A 13,064-nucleotide genomic window follows, 5' to 3' on the forward strand; every position below is an offset into this window, starting at 1 on the left:
CGCGCTGCTTTAGGAATGTGGGGAAGAGTTCTGGTGGTGGATGCTTTGATGGCCCCCAGGAGGTCATCTGATGACATGAAGTTTGCTGGGATGTGTGGGGGTGCCGGGGGGACCTGTGGCCTTCTCTCTCTACAGGTTCCGTCCATGAACCCTCACAGCCGTTGTGTTGACGTAGGGTTCCATCTTTCTAAGGCTGTGAGATTCGTCACACACCCGACACGTTCCTCTGAGTCTGGGTCCTCTGGTTGCACGTCTGGGTGCACTGTTCCCAGGACCCTGTTCTGGCTGAGGGGTTCCTGGTTAGTTGGTGGAGTCCCCTCCATCCCCGGGCGGCCGCGTGGGAGGGATGACAGGGGTGGTGGCGGCAGGGGTGGACACGGGTGGTGGCAGGAGGGGTGGCTAGCTGTCCCTCACTCACCACTCCAATTCCACCACTCTTGGTCGTGGAATTGCCATAGGTCCTCATATAATGATGTTAGTTTCTTGATAATCCTTGTTTCAGTGCTGAGGTGATGTCGGTCTGTGAGGATGTCGAGGTTGTTCAATGCGGGTACGGATACTTTCGTCGATGTTGCTATTTCTCCATTCGTTTGTAGCATGAAGTAGTTGCGTTTTGTTGTCTTTGATTTCATTCTCTGCCTTGTATATCTGCCTTCTTTTCCACAGCTCATAAAACAGAGGAAAGGGTCCTGAAAGATAGTTAATAGAAACGTTATCCCTACAGACAAAAATCAGAGGATACAACTGACGATTTTACTATGGGTCTGAATTTTGAGGATAGGTATAGGAATTGGTTCTATGAAACTTTGTGTCCATTTCTTTGGCAAGATACCTTGTGAGAGGCTCATTTAATAGAGGTCAATCAGAGGGTGGCTTGGGACATCATTCAGTAAGCTCAAGGTGTTACAAGTTATACCATCCACACCAGGGCAGTTTGTTTAGGTTTCCCTAATGCTGATTGGGTCAGAGATTCTCTCTCAAGAAGGAAGCAGAGGGGAGAGAGAGGTTACAAGTGGAGTACTACAAGGGTCGCTTATGGGTCCCATACTGTTCGAATTTGTCAATCACCTGACAGGAAATTTGTGCCTTCATTTCAATATTTACAGATGATGCAAAGTTTGAGAAGTCTCAGGACAGTAGCAGATTGTGAGGCATTTAATCAGATTTGGACACACTTAAAATATTTCAGAAGAAATGGCTGCTAGAGCTAAGCATGGCCAAATGCAAAGTTATGAGGATTGGAACAGGCACACTAAGACCAGGACAAAAGTATAGGATAAAAGGGAAAACTGATTCTTACATCAGAAAGGAAGAAAGTCCTAGTAGGAATAACCCCATTTGTGATGTTAGATGCCCACATTAGCAGAATAACAGCTTCATAATGGCATACTGGCCAACATCCGTGTATCCTTCAGAAATTTAAACACGAGGGCTTTCCTGTACCTATTTACAGCGAAGGTGAGAGCCACACATGAATATGCATCCCCGGCATGGAACTCTTACCTGTAAAAGGACAGAAGAAACTAGAAAAGGTCCAAAGATATGCAACGAGACTTGTTCCAGAGCTGAAGAGTTTTAAGCTATAAAATAAGACTGAGAGAAACTGGACCTTACCACACTGGAGGAAAGGAGAGATGAGGGGGATCTGATAGCAATATATAAGATTCTAATGGAAATTGACAAGGTAGACAAAGCAATATTGTTGGAAGCTAGGAACAGCAGAACTAGGGGTCACACAAGGAAATTAGAGACGGAAATAAGTCACAGGGACGTCATTAAGACCTTTTTCAGTCTCAGGGCTGTCATAAGTGCAACTGGTTAGACGTAAAGACGTTGAAGATAAATCGATTCAAAGTTTTAAATGGAATATGATAAATGAGGGGAAAAGAAGACATTGCATTAATCTTAGAACGTTTAGAAGGCGGGGGGTGGGGGGAGGTGGCTAGGAGCCTAGCTTGACCCTGCAGGCACATTTTGGCGAGTACATTTAGGAGAGTTCGCACAAACACATACACGCACGACACGTCCTCGCAACCCAACCCGTCCTCGACTCAAGTCCATTCCATCCAGCGGTCAACCCCACAGACGCAGTCATAAATTTAACATGCTGTTCATTCAAAACGGGAATTTCTCAAGTATAAATTAATATTATAATATATTAGCATATTGTGCATATATAGGCATAGGATAGGTTAGGTCAGTGTTTAGGTTCTGTTGGCGATTATTTGTTATTTGTAGTACGTGGGTGAAGCATTTATAGCGTGTGATTCGAACAAAATTCGTCAGTGAAGCACTTGTTCCGGATATGTTCGAACGTCAGCAGTTGTGAGTCGTGTGTAAACCGCTTTTCATTCATAAACAGGGGGTTTGGCGGGTGCATGGAATCACTTTTGGATCTTTGTTTGGAGGACGGGCTGCGCAAACCAAGTGGACAGCACTCTAGGGTCGTAGTTCAAAGGACCCGGATTCGATTCCCGATCGAAGCAGAAACAAATTGGCAGATTTTCATTCACTTGATGATTTGTTCACGAAGCAGTAAACAGGTATCTGGGAGTTAAACTGCTGCTGCGGGCTGTATCCTGGGAATATGTGTGTGTGTGGTGTGTGTGTGTGTGTGATGGAAACACATGTAGATGCTATGATAGGAAAAATAGGTCTTGATTCGGTAACTAGACAATCGACGATAAGAAAGGCGGGGTCCAAGACCTAAGAGTTCGACCCTACAGGCATACAGTAATATATACACACAGGACGCTGAGCACCGTAACCGGTTGCTGTACCTGGACCCTGGCTAGACCCCAACATAACAGTTACAGAAGGCGTTATGGAGCTTCCAAGCTACTAGGTAGGGTGGTAGTGGGTTTAATGTCCTGTAGTGAAGTATGTGCTTTAATACATACTCACACTTGCTCATACTTCACATTAATAGAAATAAACTATATTAATATTGTGGAAGTGACTTGTGAATTATTTATGTGTGTGGCGGCCTCATGTCAGGTGAGATGAATGACGTCACAGGTAGTTGACCCATCAGGCCAAGCTAGTCAAGAGGCGCGGCGGGCAGTGTGGCGCGGGCCGGCGTGGGGAGAGGTGTGCTCAGCGCCCGCCTCATTGGTTTTACTAAATTAGTCACCTGGACAGTCCTGTGCATGAGGTTACCTGTGCCAGGCTTACAGGCAAGTTACTCTAGATGATTAGTTATTTTATTTTCACACATTGTATTCTATTGGTGGAATAGTCTATATTTGCTGATTGTCTAAATAAGCATAGTTACAAGATGTTAAAGCTTTATTTAAAATTATTCAATTAGCTCTGGTTTACTCATTTGTAAATATGATATTGAGTAATATACCTGTCTATTAGTGGAAACTTTTACCTAGATTAAGACTTTTGATGATTATTAAAGCAAAATTTAATTCTAAAAACGCCTGCCATGTGATAAACTGTTCAACAACAGCGGCTTGAGTGTTACACTCATAGTGAAACTGAGCGTTCCACCAAAAGCAGGTGAAAAATGTTGACAAAATTATTAGTTAAATTCTGCAGTTATAAGGTGTTTCTTGTGAACTATCATATTTCAATCCTTGAAACACAGACCAAAGACTTTTAATCTAGAAAGCGTCACATCCCCTCCCCCCCCCCCCATCCTATGTGAATGAAACTAGCCATCCAGAGTCAGTGTCGTCCACGCTGCAGCCAACCCCAGAGACGCCTTAATTAACATTAACGTCTTGTGTAACCAAGTACTATATTTTTTCCAATATAAGTAAATATTAATGTATATTTAAATTGTGTATAGGTCTGATAGTTGAAGGAAACAACGTGAGTGTATTCCAACCTGTCTCCCTCGCCTAATAAATAACATATAATAGGTCACATCAAAAACTATTTTAAGTACAGTGTGTTAAAATGTGTGAACTGTTGTGGATCAGTGCATGAACGAGCATAGACTGAGAAGTTAAATGTGAAGCGTTCTTCACGTTCATGTTTGGCTGCCGGGTTAACGACCACTTGGCCGTTGTGTTGAGAACGTTCATGTTTGGCTGCCGGGTTAACGACCACTTGGCCGTTGTGTTGACAACGGGCTTTGGATAAGTCGAGTCTGAGATTTTGCCATTCGGTGGTAGGTCAGCTTTATAGATCAAGCAAAATCTGACCTGATCGATTGTTTTCCATGATGTTACTCAAACTTTACAAGATGTTCAATTTAGTATTTTGATGTATTTAATGTTATTTCAGGTATGTACGAGGGTGCATCAGTACAACAGCACTACAGGTATGGTCAACCAGACCCATGAACTTGGTCTTTTACAACGCTGCTGCAGGTATGGAGGGATTAAAGTTACTTGGAAAAGCTTCTCTCGAATCGCAGTTGGTCATTATATAGTTGATACATATTCCCACCTAAGTACCATAGGTGAAGGGAACACGTTTAATAATTTTAATAGTTTAACACACTATGCCTCGAAGCAGTGATCCTCTAATAGGTATAGTCTAAAGTACTCTATGCGTTAACCACTTCCGAGTGGTTAACCATTCTTCAGGCCCATAATTTGAAGATTAAGTTGTGGTGTATTATATGGTTAATGTTAAGCTAACAATTTCGGTTAAATTTCAATCCCCTCCTCTGTCCATATTTGTTAGTCTGTCTTCTATCCCACCAGTCCAATCAAATAGATGTATATATAAAAAATACCCAAGAGGGTGATGCTTCACTTGGGGTTAGGGGAGACTGGGAAGCGAAAAGTTTTAGCGTGAAGGGAAAGTACCGGGGCTAAACCTAGCAAGCTGAATATACCGTCGGACAGTTTCGGGAGGCTGAGCACTTGCAGCTACGTGGCCATCATCAGTATCGTGCACAAGGTATTGGTAGCCCTTGAATGCTGTAGCAATTCTGCAAGTCGACAAATATTGTGGTCAGGCGGCAGGACCTGTGAAGTGTTAAGGTTGTTGCGAGTAGATTATCCCAATAATATACTCGCTCCAAATGTATTGTTAATATTCCTGTCAACCACACACTAGAAGTTGAAGGGACGACGACGTTTCGGTCCGTCCTGGACCATTCTCAATCGACTTGAGATTGGTCCAGGTCCACAATCGACTTGAGAATGGTCCAGGACGGACCGAAACGTCGTCGTCCCTTCAACTTCTAGTGTGTGGTCTGGTCAACATACTTCAGTTACGTTATTGTGACTCATCGCCTGCATTCCTGTCAACCTTTGGAGATGAATGAGGTGAGGTGTTGCCCGGGCAACACGGTGAGGTGTTGCCCGAACATATAAGCAGCAGAATAGCAAACATTAATTAGTCTACTTTCAAGTGTGGTCTAGAGCAGACACTTGCGAGATACTGTACCGACGCTCAGTGCGCTCAACTCACACCAAAGTATCACCTGTGTACTTTTGTATATTCGACCAAAATATATATAGTATCTTAGTGTCTGTGTTTATTGTCACCATACTTTACGTAACAATAGAACCGTTACAAGGTGAACGTTTCTGGGTCTCTGGAACGCGGTAACGTGGTGCTCCTGATTTGTAACTGCAAAGTCTCTCTTTATTGGGGAAGAAAATATTATATAATAACTGGCGGAGCTCCTATAACCACAGATAACGGCATTAAGAGCAAGGACACTAACTACGTCCTTTTATTCCAAGCTAACAAAGAAGGCTCCGAAGGAAGCAAGCTAGTTTAAATATATGAATGAGTCTTTAGGGTCGACCACTGAATGGAATGAACAGAGGACGCGTTTTGTGTAAACCTGTTTTTCATTGATAAACAAGTGGTTTGTTGGCTGGATTAACAATCATTTGTCCTTTATTGACGAGGGCGGTCTGGCCGATTAAAGTACTATTCTCCAACAGTGCTTCACTGACATCCGCTTCTCGAATAGCAAGTCTGTAAATGCTTCACTAGTGTACTACAAACACAAATAATAGCCAAAAAAACTAATTGCATAATGTATGCCTAATATACATTGAATTTTATTCAATGGGAGGGGAAGGGGAAGGTAGGCCCCTGTTATCAAATACCCGCAGGTCATTCCATGATTAGTTACAGCTATAGCCACTTCGTTGTGGAACTGGCCTTGGTGACAGGCGTCTCCTCCTCTTAGCCTCTTTGTCCGGACCTGTCGTTGTCTCCGGTCTGTTCGCCATCTCACTTTATTAAATTGACCTTTTATTCTTTCATTTGATATGTATACATTTTCTACTGTATCCTGGGTGCCTTATGGAGGAGTTAGGAGTACGGACTGGGTACTCCTTGAAATACTTAGTCAGTCCATAATTTATCTAGGTCTACTTGGAGTAATAGTTCTAACATCACCACATACAGACAAGGTTAGAAGACTCTCCCTGGCTTCACGTTTTCTCTCAGTTGATGCCGTTGATGGGTTCTGTCAATTTGGTGCTTGCTGCACGGTGTTGGCCGGGTTGCCTCTGACTGGAAAAGAACATCATTTGGTCTAGTTTCCCTTTGACCAATGACCTTGTGAAAGAATAAGCAAATAGGAGACAAACAAATGCCTAAATCAATAACAATTCCATACACAAGTAATCTTTTTCATGTCATGGAAAAGTACCGAGGGAGGTTAAGAGACCTGCCTTAACAGAGTGAACCCTCTGACCTGGGAGCACGAAACTAACCCTCTACGTTGTATCTCCGACTGGATCCACCGAGTTCCACTGATTTGTATAATCAACACTGGTGATAAAGGCATTGTAACAACTCTGGCAATATCCTTGGCCATCCCAGCCCGAGGGTTACCCACAGATACCCAGCGAGGCACACTTGGTCCCAGACCAGAGGATACAGGAGAGTGCACGGATGGATATGCACTTTTGGAGATTCCACGCTGATATACATCTGGTCGTACTCACTCGCACAACTTAACACAAGTCGTGAAATTCCATTCTCTCATACCAGGACAAACTTGTGGCGTCTCCTTATTCTAATGGGTGATGTAGTCGTTCATGTCTGTGCAGCCTTTATCCTTGAGATTTACTACCTATGGTATTTATATTAACAATTTTGTTTCCTTGTAGTTTCCCTTTCGGTATGCCAGGCTTTGGCTTTCTGGTCCCTTCCATAAGTTATCCCCACTCCCACTATATATTCAAATGTAAATACAGTGATCACTCATTCCCATGGGGCTTCGGACTTAATTTCCCATACATGTGAATCGTTTAGTAAATTCGAGGTAAAGTCAAGCAGGTTCATCACTACCTCTAGTCATGTGGGTCCCCTGACATGTTGGCTTAAAAGGTTTTTGTTACCATGTCCAATAGTTTAGCTCACATTACACCACAATACGGTTCTTGCATCTATCCATGGTTGAAGTCTCCATGATTGAAGTTGGGATCGATTTCTAATAGGCGACAGAGTCTGCCCATTCAGTTATTGTAGGTGTTTGACAAATATAGTAGGTCTTGCCTGGGTCTTTGCCATTTAAAAAAAGTTATAAACCGCAGCTACTATCTTTAGTCCTCCCATCGTCATGGTGCCTGTTATGTAGTATCTGAACTTCTCGCAGCCTGGGGTATCCATATCCTGGAAACTCCAGACCTTTATCAGCAGGCCCGCCACTCCTCCCCTTCCTTCCCTCTGTAGTGTGTTGTGTAATATTGGCGTGAGTACAGACTTGTGGCACACCAGCATTACGGTCCAAGTAGTCAGTGTGGTGTTGGAGGAATCTTACTTTCATTTTGTGGTTGTCAAAGAAATATTTTGTCGGAAGTGGAAGGTCATTCATAATTTGTATTTTCTTTTAGTCAAGCCAGTGTGTCGATTGCTTTTACAGAGTCTACTGACAAATATTGCCTTGATATATTGTGTAGTTAATGTGCAGCTTCTCAGTATGTTAAGATGGTCTTGTGCAGGTCGGTTGGACGTGACTCATTTTCCAAGGTGTCAGTCTGGTAGGCGTTTTGTGCTGCCCATAAAAAAAGGTTTCGGATCTAAACAAATCACAGGTTTTTATACCGGTGCTTTCAGGCCGTTGGGAGTCGGTAATTTCTCTATTAGACCCGAGTGTTAGGAACAATAGTTTCAACTAGAGATGTGGGGGGGGGAGCACCTAGGTTTAACTCGCCTTCATCGTTCTTACACGCAAATTTGGCTCCAATGTTTGTCATTATGGTGGGTTATATTTGTGATATGGTATCCATACATGAAATTCCAATCCCTTTATACTGTGCAGTGAGCAGGTTATTTAAGTCCAACTTATAAAGCTCTTAATGTCGGTCGCGCGCAAAACTTTTTCAAGAGCAGACTTTGAAGCACACACAATTATTCCTCGTCCTGTGACGTTATATGTACTGGTAGCTAGTTGTGTAGTGCCAGTTGTTTGTGTAGAGGTCAGCCAGTTGTTTAACCTGACACTGATAGTCTGTGTGCAAATAGTTTCTGTAAAACCTGCATGCTACTGCAGTCCTTCCTGTAGAGGACTGAACTGTGATATCGATGTGGACAGTTCTCGTGGGATCTTCAAAATTTTGATGAGGCAATTATTTAAAGTGTGACGGCTTTGGAAAGAGCAGGATTCTAATCAACCCTAGTGGTGGGTGTGTGTACCCACCACACACACATCGAAACTACGACGTTGGTACAACGTTGGAACAAGTTTTAACACCTAACCAGTTATAACAACCAATATAGCAAGTTGTAACAACGTTCTAATATGTCATAAACACGTTAGCCAAGATGTAACAACTTTATTACAAGTTGTAACAAGCGGAAAATAGACAGTTACGGTTTGTTTCCAGGGTAGTACCTGAATTGTGGTATACAGATGAAGAGGGATATCAGTGACAGGAATATTGCATTTAAAAGGAATGTAGAGTTTCGTGAGATTGTATGCATTTTTACTCGGCCATTTATCACACAAGGAGTAAGTTGGTATGTTACACCACTATAGTGTGTTAACGGCACATAATAATTTCTCCCAGCAATGCTGAAGATGGTGTCTCGTGATTTGAAGGAAAAAGATCGTGTTGACTTGAATGATTCTTTTTAGTATGGTTAGAAGCTTCAGTTCTTTCCTCATTTTGATGATTCTTGTGCATCTTGGGCACAAGAATTACCCTCGTGGCCTCATCCTGTATTACTTCTATTTGTACAAAACAGAGGCGGGGAAGCCAAGTGCAGGGCATGATAATCAACTAGGGATCTAACATGTTAAATAGTCTAGCATATTTAACATTTATACCAATATTCTTACTAGTATTTTCAGTGATTTCGCTTCTAACCAACGATGTAGGTCGTTTACAATGTCACTGATGATACCTACTCCAAGGTATTTGTGCTGCCCACATGTTTCTATTGTTTGGTTGTTAACTTTGAAAGCTAGAGGCACACTGGCTGTTTTTTGGGAGAGAAAGTGATGGATTAAGTTAAAGACCGAATTCAATGCTTTTAGCAGCGAGTTAATCAAGTAGAGATTGCAGTCTCGTTTGGATATTTGAAACAAAACAAATTTCGTCGACATTAGATGACGGCTTCATCAGCTAGTGTGGAACTAAGTTTTCGTGCATTAGGACATTGAACATTGTTGCGCAAAGCGCACAACTCTGGGGTGTACCCAAATCAAAGGGTGTAGAATGTTTACTTTTGACCCCATTGAAAGAACTGAGGCAGTTCTGATACTCGGTGCCTTGAGCTATGTCAACAGTCTTCCACTAACCCAAAGAGGCTAATCGTTCTAAGATTTATTTCCCCTTTTTTGCTGTATCAAAAGCAGTTTTGAGGTCAATAAATGCCACCTAAGAGCATGGTCCCTGTAAAAAATATTCAGCAAAGGAAGTTTAAATGCGTCTTTCAGTAAGGGAACCATTCAGGTTAGGGGCAAGTTGGGGTCTAATTTCAAACATTAACCTGTCGAGTGTAATCCTCTCAAGAACTTAACACTTAAATGATGTCAGACATGGGGTCTGAAGGCACGAAGAAATCACAGTAATGTGATGTATCAATGAGAAAATGAGTAGGAGCTTGAGAGAAGGATTCGAATCTCTGTTCTGTGTACTCCCAAGCATCCCAGGCTGGAATTCTTTTGACCATGTTGTGGTACAGTTGTCTAAGGTGTTTGCTTGGGAGTCCTCAGAGCTTAGGTTCGACTCCTCACGGCTTCTACTAATTTTTTCGTATGGGTCAGAATGTTTGTGAATTTGGCTTTGGGTATTATTAGTCGGTATCCAGCGGTCGGGTAAGATACCATGCCTCAGACTTTGATTAATTAGTTCTAGCAGAGGACTATAAGGGAATTGAGGATGTAACAGATACCTCTTGTCCTGATTTACAAAGCCGTTGCAAGAATTGAAAACGTGGGATGAGTCATGTTGCAATGGTGTTCCATTAAAGTTGCAAGCTTAGTAAACGGAAATTTTGACAGTTACAAAATAGTAGTTAAGGGCATGAGTTGTGAACGAAGTTAAAAGGGAAAATCAAAATGATTCCTGTAGTTTTTAAAAATGTTTCGTACATTAGGGAGTGGAAGTATGGTTTTTCAACTGTAATTTTCATGGCAATATTCTTGAATGAGGGGAAAGGGGAGAAATCGAGGAGAATTAATAAAAAAATCAAATTGATTCGTACAGTAGATAATTTTGTATACTTTAATTAAGGATTAGCAAGAAAGATACAGGAAGCATTAGGCTTAAGTTTCGGGAGGAGAAACGTTTAGGGAAATGTTTCAAATTGATTCGGTTTCAGTGAAGCAAAAAAGGATTTACAAAGGATAACAGTGTAAAGGTTACTTCAAGGAAGGGTTTCTAATTGATTGTGAAACAATTAAGGTTGACAGATAGTAGATATGCATGTCGAGGTTAGTGCAAGCATGAGCGAACGTTTAGGGTGTGTGAAATACAATAACTGTTAGCAATGAATTTTCCCGTACAAGTGCAAAACACCTTCTCTGTCTCCCCTTCCATTACCAGGTGACAAATGGCCCCCCCCCCACCCCCGGCTCGCCCACTCTACGCATTTAGTGTAAATAATGTCTATGCATCACTAACTATTCTTACCTAACCTAAATAGTCCTATTGTATGTAAATGAGCGATTTCTGTGTGATACTAACACACAGTATCCCTCAGTACGCCCTGTTAAAGCACCATTCACCTACCAGCGATCCATCGTCCTGTTGATCCACCATTCATCTAACGGTTCATGCCGTTATCCACCACCTACCTGCTCCTCCATCTAACAGTGACACCTAGCATCTGTTTTTTTAACTAGCGTTAAGAATCATACATTAACGATTCAACCCAACCTAGCTTTCCTAACCTAACTGTGATGTGTGTGTCATCCAGTGTATTAAGCACCATGTATTATGCTCCATATTAAAAATGTTGAAAAAAAAAGGTTGAGAAAGTAAATTATATATTTTTTAAATGTTGATAGTGAGTTAAGGATAATCTATATCAATTATACTGTGTTAAATCATAAATCTCCGATATAGAAACCAACACTATAGTTTGAGAATTAACATTTTAATGCGTTCTTGAACTCTCACAATGAAAATCTGTAACTACTTAAAGCCCTATGCGCACAGGTACCCTATGCGCTGGCATTCTCAGGCACACGCACCAGACAACCAAGCTCTTCATGGTAAAACCATGTAGTCCTACTGATCTTTCAGGGGTTCCAGGGGCTTCCGTAGGTTGCAATCATTTGACCACATCATGGCCTGGTTGTCTGGGGCGTGTTCCTGGTAATGCACCGCACATAGGTTCGAAGCCTCACAAGGGCTCCATATTTAATCATTGATACACCAGGTAGTGTGATTGCTCTGTGTATCAGAGGTACAAGTCAATCCAACTGGATGGGTACTCAACCCTCTCGAAGGGAACCTTTTCTTAACACTTTGACGTGCCTCACCAACATAGCTTGTCTCTCACCACAAATTTAAAAGATTTACAAAGGCTCCAGACAAGATACTGATATAAACTATGCATAACAAAGAGCATTTAATCTCGACAAAGGGTTAAAATGTGCGTTGTTAAATAATATATTTCTGCTATACTTACCGACTCTCCTGAGGACAACTGGCCCAGTGTAGGACACGCCAGGGATGGGTCAGGTAATCTTTGTCTCCAAGACTCGGCCTTCACCTGTTCAGGCACTGACAGGCAAATTTGTGGACTATGATGCATGGAGAAGTCATAGGGAAAGACAATTAAACACAAATATTATGTTAATGAAAATCAAATCCATATCCAGGTGTCGTTTTTTACACAAGCTGGTGGCTCTGACCACAGATGGGTGGCCACTGCGGTCAAGCACTTACAGCTGCCCGAGGTTCAGGAACCACCAGGAGGATGATGGTAACGTTTGTACCTGTAGTACTGAGGCTTGAAGCTGCTAGAGATTACTGGTGGCGTACACAGTCGGGGACATGTGTAAGAATATGGTACTTGGCTGCCCTCGCAACTCTTGTAGACAATCCATGCATAGCATCTGTTGGACTTAGTGTGCTTGTATTAAATATTCTCAGACGAAACATTCTGGGTTCGCGGCAATCTCCAGTGATACGAGGAAAGGGATTTCCATAGCTGTTGATGTTACATGTTGACTACATGTGTGTCTTCCAGGAGTGTTCTAGAATCTCTAATAATTGAAAGGGATCAAACATGTTTGTGTAAAGGCCAAGACTAATAAAATATTACATAATGGTTTGGTCCATCCATTAAGAATTGAACGAAGATATAATATAAATTACGAGTAGTGAAGCATCAGGCGAGAGGTAGTCGTAACTAAGAACTATTGGCTGTGGAGAAAGCTCATAATGACCTACATTACTAGGATGAGCCGATCACCAGCCATGAGACTCGCCGCCGGCGCCACTGGTACAGCAGGCAGCACACGGGTTTGTTCTCTGAAAAACTTAAGAGTCTGAACAACTGTCAGCTGAAACCTTCGCTGTTTTGAGGAACAACCCACCAATGCCCAGTTTCAAAGCTCTTGATGTACCATGTTGACTGTATTCCTGTGTCCGACCGCCAGGAGTGTGTGCTGCAATATTGTTTAGAAGTAACGTTGCCAATTTCTAATGAAATTCTTGGATAAATAC

At 42.2% G+C, this 13,064-nt stretch overlaps 1 long non-coding RNA gene across 4 annotated transcripts in view; it reads left to right on the forward strand.

Annotated features, from left to right (window-relative positions):
* LOC138363911 (uncharacterized) overlaps positions 1–13,064 on the forward strand; it is a 564,751-nt gene that overhangs the window by 377,459 nt on the left and 174,228 nt on the right. Inside the window, exon 1 of one of the 4 annotated variants that reach the window (XR_011228259.1) lies at positions 3,036–3,176. The exons of the other annotated variants lie outside the window; for them this stretch is intronic. This is a non-coding gene — a long non-coding RNA (uncharacterized lncRNA). Of the gene's footprint in view, positions 1–3,035; positions 3,177–13,064 lie in introns of those variants that run through there. 4 annotated transcript variants of the gene reach the window in all.

The sequence above is a fragment of the Procambarus clarkii genome, chromosome 12 (genome assembly GCF_040958095.1).
Source record: "Procambarus clarkii isolate CNS0578487 chromosome 12, FALCON_Pclarkii_2.0, whole genome shotgun sequence".
NCBI classification, from domain to species: domain Eukaryota; kingdom Metazoa; phylum Arthropoda; class Malacostraca; order Decapoda; family Cambaridae; genus Procambarus; species Procambarus clarkii.